Below are 13,738 nucleotides of genomic sequence, written 5' to 3'. Positions count from 1 at the left end.
TATATTTTTAGAGTACACTCTCTTGCTATCCACTGACTTCAAAGAATCTTTAATGTTTCACTCAATATTGCTCATGTTTGTTGCTTGTTTTGAGCAGAAAACAGCAGACACAAAAACCCCCACTGATTTTCACACACATATATATACACTACTTGAATCTGCCTCCGGCTCAAACTCTACCACCTAGTTTGTGGTATAGTTGCATAATCTCAGCTTTCAGGTCAACCCTAGGCTATGTTTTTAATGTGATGTTCTATCCTTTTTCTACATGTCCATGTTGGAATTAGACTCCCAGGGAACAGAGATGCTAACAACAGAGACTCCAAAGGACCTGAAACTGTGATATTACAAACAGTATTAGTGCCACCATAATATTATGTGAAACTCTGTATCTTCTGATTATGTGTTAAGAAAATAAGTGTTATAATAAACTGACATTTCACTCCTTTTGGTATTTGGTAATGACAAGAGTTTGGAGAGGAGCTGCATTTACTTATCTGAAAGGACAAGGCAGTGAGCAGATCCTTTCTAATCCCCCTCCCCCAAGAACAATATCCTCAATTATGTTTGGAACAGCATTTTGGCGGGCAGGTGCAAAAACACAGGAGTATACTCAAACCAAACAGAGGCCAAGCTCTGTGATCATTAGCAATCCTAAGAAAGACTTCTATTGTGTCTGTGTTTTTAAAACTTTCAAATGACACTTCCCACTCATTTTAAACCAACACACATTTGAGGTTGGAAGGAAGATTTCGGAAACTTTTCCTTCTGCTTTTGCTAAACTGGGTTTTCTTGTTTCATCTGAATCAAAAAAATGTGGTTACCATGTGCATCCTTTTTTCTTTTTAAAGCCAACAATCATAAATCTTTTTTGTAAGTAAAACTTTACAAGTTTTAAAAGCAGGACAGAAGTATAAAAATAAACAAAAACAAAAAGCAGAAATAACAGTCTATAAAATCATGGCAAGTTTTAAATTCACTCTAATACTTCCTTTATCGCTAGGGAAGCATATTACAGAAAAATGAATCAAACAACTGCCGTTCACTGAGCTCATGGTTACATATTTAACTGGTGTTCCAAAAAATGTGCAAGTAAAAGTCAGAAGAATAAGAATACATTAAAAATCAATCAATATTAGGTACGGTTAAAAGTAAAAATATTTCTCAAGTTCACCTTTCAGCCTTCTTAAAAGAATTTCCATGTCTACAAGTGGATGTTTAAAAAAATGAGGATTTACCCTAATAGAGAAGTTATTCAAATAAATAAAACCAGCTTCTCCACTTTATTATTTATACTTGGATCAAAATATATGTATCTTTTGATCTGTAAATATGGGGGAAATTATACAATCCCCATTTGATGCCAGCAGTGTCCCTTCCCAAGCCAGTAAGTATTTATGGAAAAATACCATTTGTACAAGTGTCTCCATGCGGGAGGAGAATGTCTCTCACACATAGTCATTGCTACTGATCTTAGGACTCAGAAAAGCAACTTCCACAAGACTGCGAATCATAGAAGCTTTCCCCAAATCTAGCTTCTTCCTATTATACAGATTTTGGTAGAAAGTCTGTGGCTCTTTGAAGAAAACTGTGTGATAATATTCTAACCCAGAGAAATTAAGCCTTCCATGGTTACCGAAATCCTTCTCTGTCATTCTGTTATACAGAGGCTAACATAATAGTACCCCTACATCTGCGTTTCTTTCTACATCAGCTCTGAATAACTTTAATTGGTAATAAAAGTCTAGGCAGAAGCCTTCCACAACTTTCAAACATTGCATCCCCTGGGTTGTATCCAACAAAGTAATTCTGTTAGCGCAAGAACTTCCACTTGCAAACGGGATTTTCTCTCCCTCTCCTCTCCCCATGTGCCCCCTCAAAATCGTGATGGTTGGGGGAAACCCCACGACAGATTTTGAGGGGCACAGGAACAAATCTTCGCACTAATGGAGCAACTTGGTTGGATACAACCTTCTAAGAGTGACTTTTACAGGAGCCACTGTGGCTTCGTTTCCGATTCAACACAATGCCGTACACAACAGATCCCATGGTCCACAAGAAGGAAGACAAACAGCTGGATGAGAAGCAGGCAAGCAACTCCTCAAGCTGATGAATCACTGAAGGTACAAATGGTAGTAACCTACCATGAGGAAGCTGAGACTCCAATTGGAGTCTGAAGCTGAGACTCCAATACTTTGGCCACCTCATGAGAAGAGAAGACTCCCTGGAAAAGATCCTGATGTTGGGAAAGATGGAGGGCACAAGGAGAAGGGGACGACAGAGGACGAGATAGTTGGATAGTGTTCTCAAAGCTACCAGCATGAGTTTGACCAAACTGCAGGAGACAGTGGAAGACAGAAGTGCCTGGCGTGCTCTGGTCCATGGGGTCACGAAGAGTCGGACACGACTAAATGACTAAACAACAACAACGTCATGAGGAAGAGATTCCTCACTTCTGTCTGCATTCACATGACCATTGAGAGCCAGAAAATCACTGTGCTATGGTTTCAAAAGCAGACTAAAAATAAATAAATCCAAAAGCAGACAAGTGTAGCATTTTCACGTGCCTCACATATTGTGCAAAACAATCTATTTGGCGTAAGGAAAATATTTAAAGGGCTGGCATGTTCCCATTGTGTTACAGAATTGTTAGTACAGTGTTATGTCTGTGTTTATTCATGAAAATTAGTAAGGGATGTTTCTGCTATTAAAGGAATCTATATCTTGTCTGATTTTGAAGTAGCATTGTAGGAAAATGTATCCTCCTCACTTACTTCCTAAGAACCTGACCAACAACACTACTGCTTTGAGAGTGATGTCTCTCTGGGGCTCTTGTACTTTCCCTTCAGTTTTTGCTATTACTTATACCAGCAGAATTCTTTTGTAGGCCATCCGGAATGTACAAACATTGAAAAATGGAGAGGGTGGGGGAGCTGTTAAGAAAAAAAGACAGGGATAATAAACCTTTAAGAGATCAAGTTTCTCAATAAATCAAAAGATATGTGGAAACACAAATTTGTGTGTAACTATTACACATCTGAATATCCCATGATCTGGACACTGCTGCCTTCAAGTACTATTTCAATTCCTATGATTTAAAATGACAGTTCAAACTGTCACTCATAATCCCTTATCACTTAGCAAGGTTAGGAGAATAAACACTTCAAAGGAGGAGAGGAGGTGCTGCCATTTATCGGGCTACGACCTCAAAGGCAAGACACTTAGAAATTTACTCAGCTTACTAAAGATCCCCCTCACACCTCAAACACTATACAAACTCAATATAAACAGTCTCTAGGAAGTAGTATTTCTCCAGAAATCAATCACAATAGTATATTTACAATATACTGGCCAACCAGGGATAATATGAGTCAGGTTTCACTAAGATTTAGCCCTTCAATGTAGATTCCCAGAGCACATGAAGTCATAATATAGAGTGCCTGAAAAAAATACACATGTATGTTTTCCTTACTCAGAGTAACCACAACTAGCTTCTACGCATCTAGGATTCATGGTGTGCGTAACTGACCTACAAGATTTGGTACCACAAAATGTAGTGATGGCCACCAACTTAGAAGGCTTCAAAAGCATATTAGAAAAATTCATGGAAGAAAAGGCAATCACTGGCCTTGAAAACAATATACTACCTATAGAATCATAAGCACCCTATGATTACTAGTCATGAGAAGGATATTGTCCTCACTCTGCTTTTGGGTTTCCCATAAGGCATCTGGTTGGCCCCTGTGGTAAGTAGGATGCTTGTCTAGAAACGCCTTTGGTCTGATCTAAAAGGGCTCGTCTTGTGTTCATATGATTAGAGATAAGATTTTGAAATCAGAAAGTGATATCTCCATGGCACTCTTCTTTTTTTAAAAGAAATAGATTACTGCCTCTTCCTCACTGTGGTCTTGGTTTGCAGCTTTTCACTTTATATTGTGGAAAAACTGAGGCGGGTGAGATTTTCAACGCCTTCTCTAAAGATGGTCAATAGTATGAGGCAGAAATGCAGCGCTGTGAAAGATAATAAAATAATAATTAGCTTCCACAAGAACTTTGCCAAAGAAAAGAGCAGTCTTCAGGGCTCTTTTTGGCTGCATCTTGGCTCTCACACTGTGTTCCACATGTCCCAGAATACACATTAACTTGTACAGTATACTTTCAGCCATGTGCTCCACTGTTACCATGGAGCCAAAAGAGAACATGACGGAGTTAGCTCACAAGTATCTGCAATATAAAATCATTGAATGTGGTTTGTGGCAATAGTGCAGTTACTTTTTTGTTTTATGTTATTAAAGTACACTATTCCTTAAAATGCCAGCAAATGGAAAAATAGTTCAATAATTAAGATATGTATTTCACTCTTATTAAAAAATACAAAATAGTAAAAAAAAAAAAAAAAACAGACAGCACTTATAGGTCAGAAAGGGCTGCAAACACTTTTGGCATTTTTCTACAGAAAAAAGAAAATACAGATTCAGAATATCAAACACCAGTTGCCATTTCCAGTCAGAATCTCTTAAAGCGCACACCTTAGGGAGATCTCTGTTCCTATGCTGAGACACCTCACAATATGTGCTCTCCTCAATTATTTTACCAATGGTGGACTACTGTGAAGGGAATTCTCTATCAACTATTATTTTCGAACTTCTGTTGAGCTGCAGCCACTTCCCACCGTTCCATTAATATATGGATTAGTGCCGCTTTTAACTATACATGCACACAATCAAATTCTCCCACAAAGAAATCTCATCTCAAATGAAACCATTTAAAAGTCCATTAAGAATCGTGGATACAGTTTGGGACAACAGCTTAGAGAGACTGTTGAGCACCAAAACATATCAAAACTGCTGATAAAATATCAGATTTTTTGCCCTTGTTTAGGCTCTTTTGTCTCCTGTGAGTACAACATAAGTTACAGGTATTGGTGCCAGTCCTGTCACAACACATGCTATACAGCCAGTAAGGTTTGTGAAAAACTCATGATTTAGAAAGGTTGGGGGGGGGGAGGAATGGTGTCACAGACAAATTATCAGTTTTTATTCTTCATCTAGTTGTCTCTATTTTGACAAGATGTGATGAATTAGCTTAGTTCAATAAACCCTTCACAGAATGTGTTGGGGATTTTTAGCGTACAAAAGCTCAAAGTAGCTATATGCATGTGAAGAACAAGCTCAAATCAGAAGAACGGATGCAGAAAAGAATAGCAGAATAAACAGGTGGCAGTGATAAGTGGCAAAAAAGTGTTGAATGGAACAAGGGCTAGAACAGTTGAAAGAGGAAATTGTGTAGATTGCTTAGAGGTTTTCATGATGATGCAGTATACAAATTCTGTTTAACAAAAAAATCCCATCAACATAAAGAATGGATCACACAACTACTGGGGAGAAACACCAACTAACTCCAGAACACATATTCAATCAAACTTTTTGAAAAGATTCTATTGCATTTTCACAGCTTCAAGGAGTTCAGCAATCTTGTGGAAACTGTTACTATTTCATCATGCTGAAACATCACTTTGGGATCACAAAGTGCTACAAAAAAGTTTATAAATTATGCAAAGAAATAAAAATAAACTGGTGAAGGTAATTTTTGAAGCAATCATTTCAGGCAGAGAAGTTGTGGAGATAACCATTTATGTGAAGAAGGTGCTCCTCTGTTTTGCTTTTTTCGTTTGTTTGTTTAGAGATTCGCTCATAATACATTTTGTTTAGCCACTACTGTTGCATTAGTATGTGAAATTCTATAGAGTTTTTATGCTTGATTTTTACTTGTAGTGTTTCTTGAGGTTTAAGAGGATATTTTGCTTTGCCGTTGAATATACTGCTTTAAATATGGCTCTTGCATCCTGCATTTGATTTACATTTGTAATTTTTGATTCTGATATTTTGCAATGATAATTTGGATGTTATAAAATCATCCTGTAAACAACTTAGAGCTATTTTTATTTTACTGGAAATGTAAAGTGGTATATAAATTATCTATGGGAGTCTTATTTGAACCACAGGAAAGGAAAGCTTGCATTTGTTTAGTACACCAACAAACAGCAAGAAAAACACTATTCTGAAATACCCAAAGACAGATGTCAGCTTTCAAGTCTTGCTATGGTGAGGTTAAATCATGACACGGATACTGAAGAAACCTGAAAATCAAACCTTTTATACTGCACTGGCAATATCCACATGGGCAATAAGTCAGAGTCAGTACCACTTTCAGAGTAAACATATGACCAAAGGCAGTACAACTTTTTCAGCTTCCTACAGTGTCACAATAAATGACAGAGCAGGCACTTGCTAAAATGTTAAGACCACACACATTCTATGGCAATTACTTGGACACTTTCCAACATTCCATCTGCAAAGACATTGTGGAAATGTCTTCTCAGTGACTTGCCTTTGTCCTGGATAAACGCAGTCACCCAAAGTATAAAAGAGCATGCAAGGAAGATAAGATGTGCTGTAAATGAAAGGCAGGTTCTTCCAGACTGTGTCATCCCAAAGAACTGCACAAAGAAAGAGGCACTATCTTGTCTCACTGGGACCTTTGCTATATACACATGCTCAGGTGTTACTCATGTGGATAACTGGGCCCAAGGCAGCAAGAATGCACAGGCTTAACTGATTGCAGCAAACTGACTGAGCGGTATATAAATCTTGCAAAATAAAATACCAGCCAGGTAAAAGCAGTATGTGGAGCAATTACTGGATTGAATGATATGCTAGAAAATGTTTTAACATCACTGCAGATGCTAATTATTATTTGCTAATCACCTTGGGAATTTGTTTGAATGATGGGATAAACTTCCCTATAATAAATTTGTATTTATCCTTTTTTCTGTTGTGTTGCAATATTTTCTAGTTATTTATTATTTTTACCAGAGCTACCCAACAATTTGTCACACATACTTCTCTATTAATAAATATTTAGGTACTTCTAACAGCAAGAGGTTAACTAAATATCTAGATCAAGAAAGGGCTCAAGTAATAAACTGATGCCAATTTTTGAAGAATTCCAGAACTCCTTACAAACAATGGATTCATTTATTCAGAAAGCTCAAGAGTTTCAAATGCTACCTTTGCTAAACCTTTGAAATGGCAAAAATGTAGCAGGTCTCTCTCTCTCGTGAATAAGGGGGGAAATCTAACTTTACATAAATTAAATATATAAATTTGATTAAATATGTTTGTGCCTTTGCGATGACATTTAGAAAAGGAAGTATTCATTTTCTGTTTAGAAAAAGAAAAACTCTTTCAAATGTAATTTGAAGCTGTCAAGCCAATCTCCTTTACAGATCTTTTAAATGTCACCTACCTTCGGAAGGGAATGGCAAATTCCTTACAAAACGTGCAACTGCAAACAGGCCACGTTAAATCAAGAATTTATTAAAATAAGCCACTGACATTTACATTGATTAAGCGTAGCCCTTTTGCTTTCTCCCTTCTGCTAGAAGCCCTTTCAAAAGAAGTGTCACAACATCTTATACTGGCGTTGTTCTTACAGTAATTCCGAAACACACAACTAGGCGTTACGCAGGCAGCTAACTCATGAAAAGGGGCTGCGTGAAAAGAACTCGCTGGGTTCTATGCATGGAGATTAATGCGAAATTGTAGTTGTTCTACATCGGGACTTGGTGGGGTGTTCCTTTATTATTTCTCCCCAGCATCCTTGAAATTTACAGCCATTTTTTTAAAACTGTGCTTTGTATAAATCAATTACAACACTACACTTAATAGCTTTAAACAGAAGACTATATTAATCATAGCTTAAACAAAAGGCTAGCACTACTCACAGTCACAACATGTATTAGTGAACTCTACAGTTTAGCTTATAAAATCAGCATTTACAGTTCAGATGCTTTTTTTTTAAGTCTCAATAAGGGCAGTATTTCTTGTAAAATAGAGGGAGAAGACAGCACTTAAAAGTGATTGTGACACACACAACCCTGAGGCAGACACGTTAACCCCGCTTAACCACTGATCATAGTTTTAAAACTATTCTCACCCTTTGGTTGACAATATTTTAGCAAGCTATGAATTATGATTTTCGACCATGTAGGGAATGAAATATCTCCCATGCCTCATCATGTACAAGCACTGCTGACTCGTAACAACCACCAACAGAATTTAAAGGCAGTATTTCCTGTAAGTTGTCTTCTGCAAAAGCATTGCTATAGGGAAGTCTGCTACTGAATCTGTAACAAAGTGAAGGAGATTAACTATTATTCCAAGGTATAAAAATCTGCTTCTGATCTATAGTTACTCACAGGTAATGTGAAAAGGGTTAATTCCCAGCTAATTAAAAGGTGCTGTATGGAAAGGCATCATGAGAATAAATATTCAGTTCTACATACTGTTAAACGTTAATCTCTCTCTTCTCTGAACTAAGAGGAGACTTAACAACAGACTCCGAGCCAGCACAGAGGGCACATACTCACACACACAAACGCAAAAGGTACTTAGAAACAGCCAAATACCACTATCATCTACAACAGCTATTTTGAAATAACTATACATCGCGTATGCATCAAACAACATGCCTCAAGATTTGGAATGTGGTGCCATCAACAGGCAGGTACTACCCAACTCTCTCCCCACTTTCCGGTTTCAGGGAGGGGATGGGGGTTCTGAATTGATAACCATTAGAGAAATGCTTGGTTCAGATAATGGTGTTCAACATGTTTCAGATGTAGATTGCCCATTAAGAACCCAGTTTTCAGCTTGGGAGTGCTCCTGAAGTGATGTGTCAGCTGTGGCCAAGAGTGCCCAGCAAAGGTCGCTCAAGTGGTTCCATTTCCTGGAGGCTGGCATGGCCACTGTCACACATGCTTTGTTCTTATCCATATGAGATAGTGCATCATATAGGATGTGTCATTCCAGGGGGTAAAAGTTATTTTTTGCAATTTCTTCAGTGGAGGTCTTAAAAATATGTTTTGGGCTGTGAAGAATACAAAACCTGCCACTATTTTTGTGACTGGACAACATTTAACTTGGTAAGTTTACATCTGATGAAGAACTACATAAACTGGTGTCAGAAAATGACAGAAGTTTAATTTTAGCTTCTGAAAATGTCAGGTAATAAAAATAAGAATATTAATATATACTGCAAGTACTTGGCAATCATTTTTAATGATTTCTATGCAATTTTACACACATTCTACGTAATTACCAACCAAAACTAAATTATATTAATTTAACCAAAATATCTTTTGAATTCCTAAGTTATGTTTAAACTTTTTAGCACCCCCTCATTTTCAGAATTTGAAAGTTGGAAACTTTAACACACCCTACTGCATCAGAGTGGGGCTGGCCTTGAAGAACATTGAAAAACTATCCATGGCACGATCAGTGTTTTAGCCAACTCACTGCCTACACTAAAATAGAAAACGAGATGATTTAACATTAAGATCTATTGCATGCAGCACAGGCCAGTTTGGGTGGGAAGAAGTGTTGACATTGACTGTGTATAAATGATGTTTTGTTTTTAAATGAGATTGGCTATTTTGTATGATATTTTCTAAACTTAATATCTCAGCAATGAGAATGAAGTAGTTTTTAGAGGGCTTTTAAAAAAGATAATTTCCAATTCATTTCGAAATTTAAAGCTGGTACCACAAATTAAGGCTTCAAAGCCTTACATGGTTGTGTCTAGAATATCTTACAGATGGCCTTTTTCAATTGGAGAATGCCCACATGTTAAGGTCTTTACGGCAGGCCTGTGGCACCACTACTAGAAGCACAGTAGATGGGGAATTTTCATTGCTAGCCCAAAGCTTTAGAACTCACAGGCTCAGGAAGGGCTCCTGGCCTCTCTATGCATATTTTCATATTGCAATCTATACAGGATATGGTTACTTGGGTGCACCCTGACATGGGAATGTGCTATTAGTGAGTATTTGGCTTAGGTGGAGCTTGACTTAACAGTCTGGTATTGCAGCTGCAATAATTATTGCTAATAATGTCGCATTCTGATTTATTGCTATTTTGATGGTTGTACTGTTATCATGATAAGAACTTCCATATTAATACACTGTTCCATGTTATGATTGACAAAACTGTTTCTAGTATTGCTTTTACAAACCATAACCCCCTTTGTGAGAACACAGCCATTATTATTATTTTGGTATAAACATGTGAATTACAGGTGACTGTAAGGGCATCTAACTGGATGGAAGCACCGCTGTTTTCACTGAAACTTCCAGGTATGTCTAGTATTGCAAAATGAATTGGTTTGAGTTCAAGGCCAACATTACTTTCCAAGAGTGCCCTGTCATTTCTAGGCCTTTTCAGGTTATCATTTCATAAAAATGCCAGCATCTCCAGTGGAATTTTCAAAGAGATTAATATCTAAAGTTCACTTGCATAGTAGCATTGTACAGTTTAAGTTAACATTAAGTATAGTTCTTTTTCTGAGGTTGTTTACTTGGAGGCCTAAGAGAAGACATATATTGGTTTGGTTTTTATGCATGAATCCACTCTGCTTTAATCACATGGGTGAAAGCTTTGTTTTGTTGCTATGGTCAGAACATCACATAACTTGTTATGTTTTACTCATACTCATGGGGAAACAATCCAAAAACAGCACCCAGCAACAGAAGACAGCACTATGACCACAGCATTAGCCTTCTGAACAAACTGTGGATTGTGATATCCACCAACAAAATAGAACAGACCACCAAATGGCCTCCACAGAACAAGAAATCCACCTAAACAGCTCATCAGCTGAAGGACAACTATAATCTGGAGGGACGAGACTATACAGAAAATGTGCGTTCAAATTTTCCTTATCTACCAGGGCAGTAATTCACTGCCCTTATTTTGCCATTTGGGGACATATTTAATGCAAGGAGCTATAGGTGGGGAATAGTCAACATGATGCCCTCCAGATGTTACTGGATTACCAATAACCACCAGTCCCCAAGAACAAGGCCAATGGCCAGGGATGATGGGAACTGCAGGTCAACCATCTCTGGAGGGCACCATGCTGACTACCCCAGCTACAGAAGTTGTGATTGAGGATTCAGGTCTTCTCTACAGGCTATCCATGAGTTAAATCTCCACAAGTGGAGAACAGAAGCAACTTGTCTCTAGTGTACATGTCCTTAAATGGATGTGCATAGACAATAAGGCATCATGAAGTGCACAACCTGGCATTTCACATACTGCACAGCTGCCATCATGCATTTTGAACTGTTAATAAGACATGATAATGATGTCATATGCACATAATTGTGGGTTCAGATCTCTCTGGTATGCAGGCTGAGACCCTATCTGCCCATGGACGGTCTCGCCAGAGTGGTGCATGCTCTAGTTATCTCTTGCTTGGACTACTGCAATGCGCTCTACGTGGGGCTACCTTTGAAGGTGACCTGGAAACTACAACTAATCCAGAATGCGGCCGCCAAGACCACATAACACCGGTCTTGAGAGACCTACATTGGCTCCCAGTACGTTTCCGAGCACAATTCAAAGTGTTGGTGTTGACCTTTAAAGCCCTAAACGGCCTCGGTCCAGTATACCTGCAGGAGCGTCTCCACCCCCATCATTCTGCCCAGACACTGAGGTCCAGCACCGAGGGCCTTCTGGCGGTTCCCTCGCTGTGAGAAGCTATAGGGAACCAGGCAGAGGACCTTCTCGGTAGTGGCACTGGCCCTGTGGAACGCCCTCCCATCAGAGTTCAAGGAAATAAACAACTATCTGACTTTTAGAAGACATCTGGAGGCAGCCCTGTTTAGGGGAGCTTTGAATGTTTGACAGACTACTGTATTTTAATATTTTGTTGGAAGCTGTCCAGAGTGGCTGCGGAAACCCAATCAGATGGGTGGGGTATAAATAATAAATTATTATTAATTATTATTATTCTCATCACCATCATCTCATACCAATCAGGGACCGTCTGTCGTAGAGGTCTATGTATATACAGCACACACTAGCCAAAGGGATGGAGTGAGGAGGTAACTATAATGACAGGGCAGCACCCACCTCAACAGGATGGCCTAACAGCACTGGGAGTCCTGTCCTATTCCTCTCTCTCTACTGCCACTTCCTGCTTATGTGTTGCTAAGGTGAGTGTTTTAGGATTCCCACTGCCTTAAGGTGGTCTCCATGGGAATTCAGCCAGCTGAATTCAAAGTATCCTGGAATGGCAACTTCCACCCATCTCCCCTCCTGCTCAACCAGTAGCCCTTAGGTGTATTTAGAAACCAGCGCTACACAGGAGTATATGCAATAAGGATGAGAGGGAGAAATAGCAGGAAGGACGCAACTACTCTGCTCATGCATGATGCAGGAGCTGGGCGATCGAAAATGACAGACTGATGAGAGCATAACTGCGCCACAGTGAAGACACTGACACATCAACCGAGGGGGCAGGGCTACCTCACATCCCCCCAAACATGTCCTTTTGACATGTTAGGGGCGGGGAAACATCTGAACCACCCTGTGTGACTTAGTTCTGCTGTGAAGCCAAACAATTACATTAAGTTGCCTTTAACAAAATAATAAAACCTTTTGGGGCCTTTAAATTAGAGGACAACAGGGCTACTGCAGAGTAAATGAATACAGTACAGACAACTCCCCCGTTTCTGTGGGGGAGTTAAAGATTTATTTTGAGCTCTGTAGTTCCATTAGGCAATGTAATGCTGTTGTTGATGGGTTTTTACCTGGGCATCCAACTATGGTCATTCTTTGGGGAAAAAAGGACCATTTGTATCCAGGAATAATCATCCTCAAACAAACTGACTGCAGCAGCTCAATACCGAAACATCAGCCTTAAAGGCAGCCACCTTATAGGGATTTTATACTGCAAGGATTCGGGAAAGTGTGTTTACAAAACACCTCAAAGTGCAGTGGAATATAAATAAGAGTAATATCTCAGTCTGAAAGCAACTGTCAATATCAACATTAAGTGTGGACTTCCAGAAGAATTTTGCTATTTTATATTGCGTTGTCAGATCGCAAAACACTTTAATATTACTATTAATTAAATATCTTGTTTATTTCGTTTTAAGCAGTGCTTTTCAACTTTTATTAAACTGATTGTTTAAATTTTTTTTAACAAAGCTTTGAATTTTTCTTTTTTCTAATTATTTCTGCATTTCTAAAAATAACTTTTCTTTTTAAATTTTATCATTTATATTATTTTGTTTTGTTTTCCCTGTTTTTTAAAATGTTGTTTTAAACTTTTTAACATTGTAAACTTTTTTTAAACAAGTATTAATGCTGGTGGCATTTACGCAATAATGCTCACCTGCATACACTTATCTTCTTTAAAAGGAACCTTTTTTCTCAATACATTCCTCAAACCCCCAGACTATAAAGAAGTGTTTGATGCATATCCTAAATAGTTTTTGTTCTGAGCCATGGCCTTGCCTCTTTCCTCCTTTTTGTTGGTTTTGGTTTTTAAAAATACTCTGCAAAGTGTGTGACACACAGAAGGTGGATGAGGGAACACCTATTTTGCTTGATCAGATTCATGAAAAGGTTATTTTCAACTTCAGTAACACACACTAACTTTTCTTGCTTCTTTGATTACATTGGTTGCTGACAATACCAATACAATGTGGTTCAAAAGAGCACATCATCTCTCGGATTACTGTCCAAATTTGCTGTTGACAGGTTGTTAGCTTGCACTATTAATGCAACAAACCTGATTTCTTTGTTATCTGTTTTCCTGTAACTCAAAAGTTCTGATTTGGCTTAGCGTGAGATGGGAAGCAGATACTAAGAGATCTCATTTATTCCTT

General features: G+C 38.3%; 1 protein-coding gene across 5 annotated transcripts in view; it reads right to left on the bottom strand.

Annotated features, from left to right (window-relative positions):
- Window positions 1–13,738, bottom strand: part of CTBP2 (C-terminal binding protein 2) — a 214,878-nt gene that overhangs the window by 178,764 nt on the left and 22,376 nt on the right. Inside the window, exon 1 of one of the 5 annotated variants that reach the window (XM_081863177.1) lies at window positions 9,280–9,300. The exons of the other annotated variants lie outside the window; for them this stretch is intronic. The gene's annotated coding sequence lies outside the window, so the exon portion shown is untranslated. Of the gene's footprint in view, window positions 1–9,279; window positions 9,301–13,738 lie in introns of those variants that run through there. 5 annotated transcript variants of the gene reach the window in all.

The sequence above is a fragment of the Podarcis erhardii genome, assembly GCF_964252035.2.
Source record: "Podarcis erhardii genome assembly, chromosome: 5".
In the NCBI taxonomy this organism is placed as follows: domain Eukaryota; kingdom Metazoa; phylum Chordata; class Lepidosauria; order Squamata; family Lacertidae; genus Podarcis; species Podarcis erhardii.
This window is presented reverse-complemented; position numbering and strand designations above follow the sequence as displayed.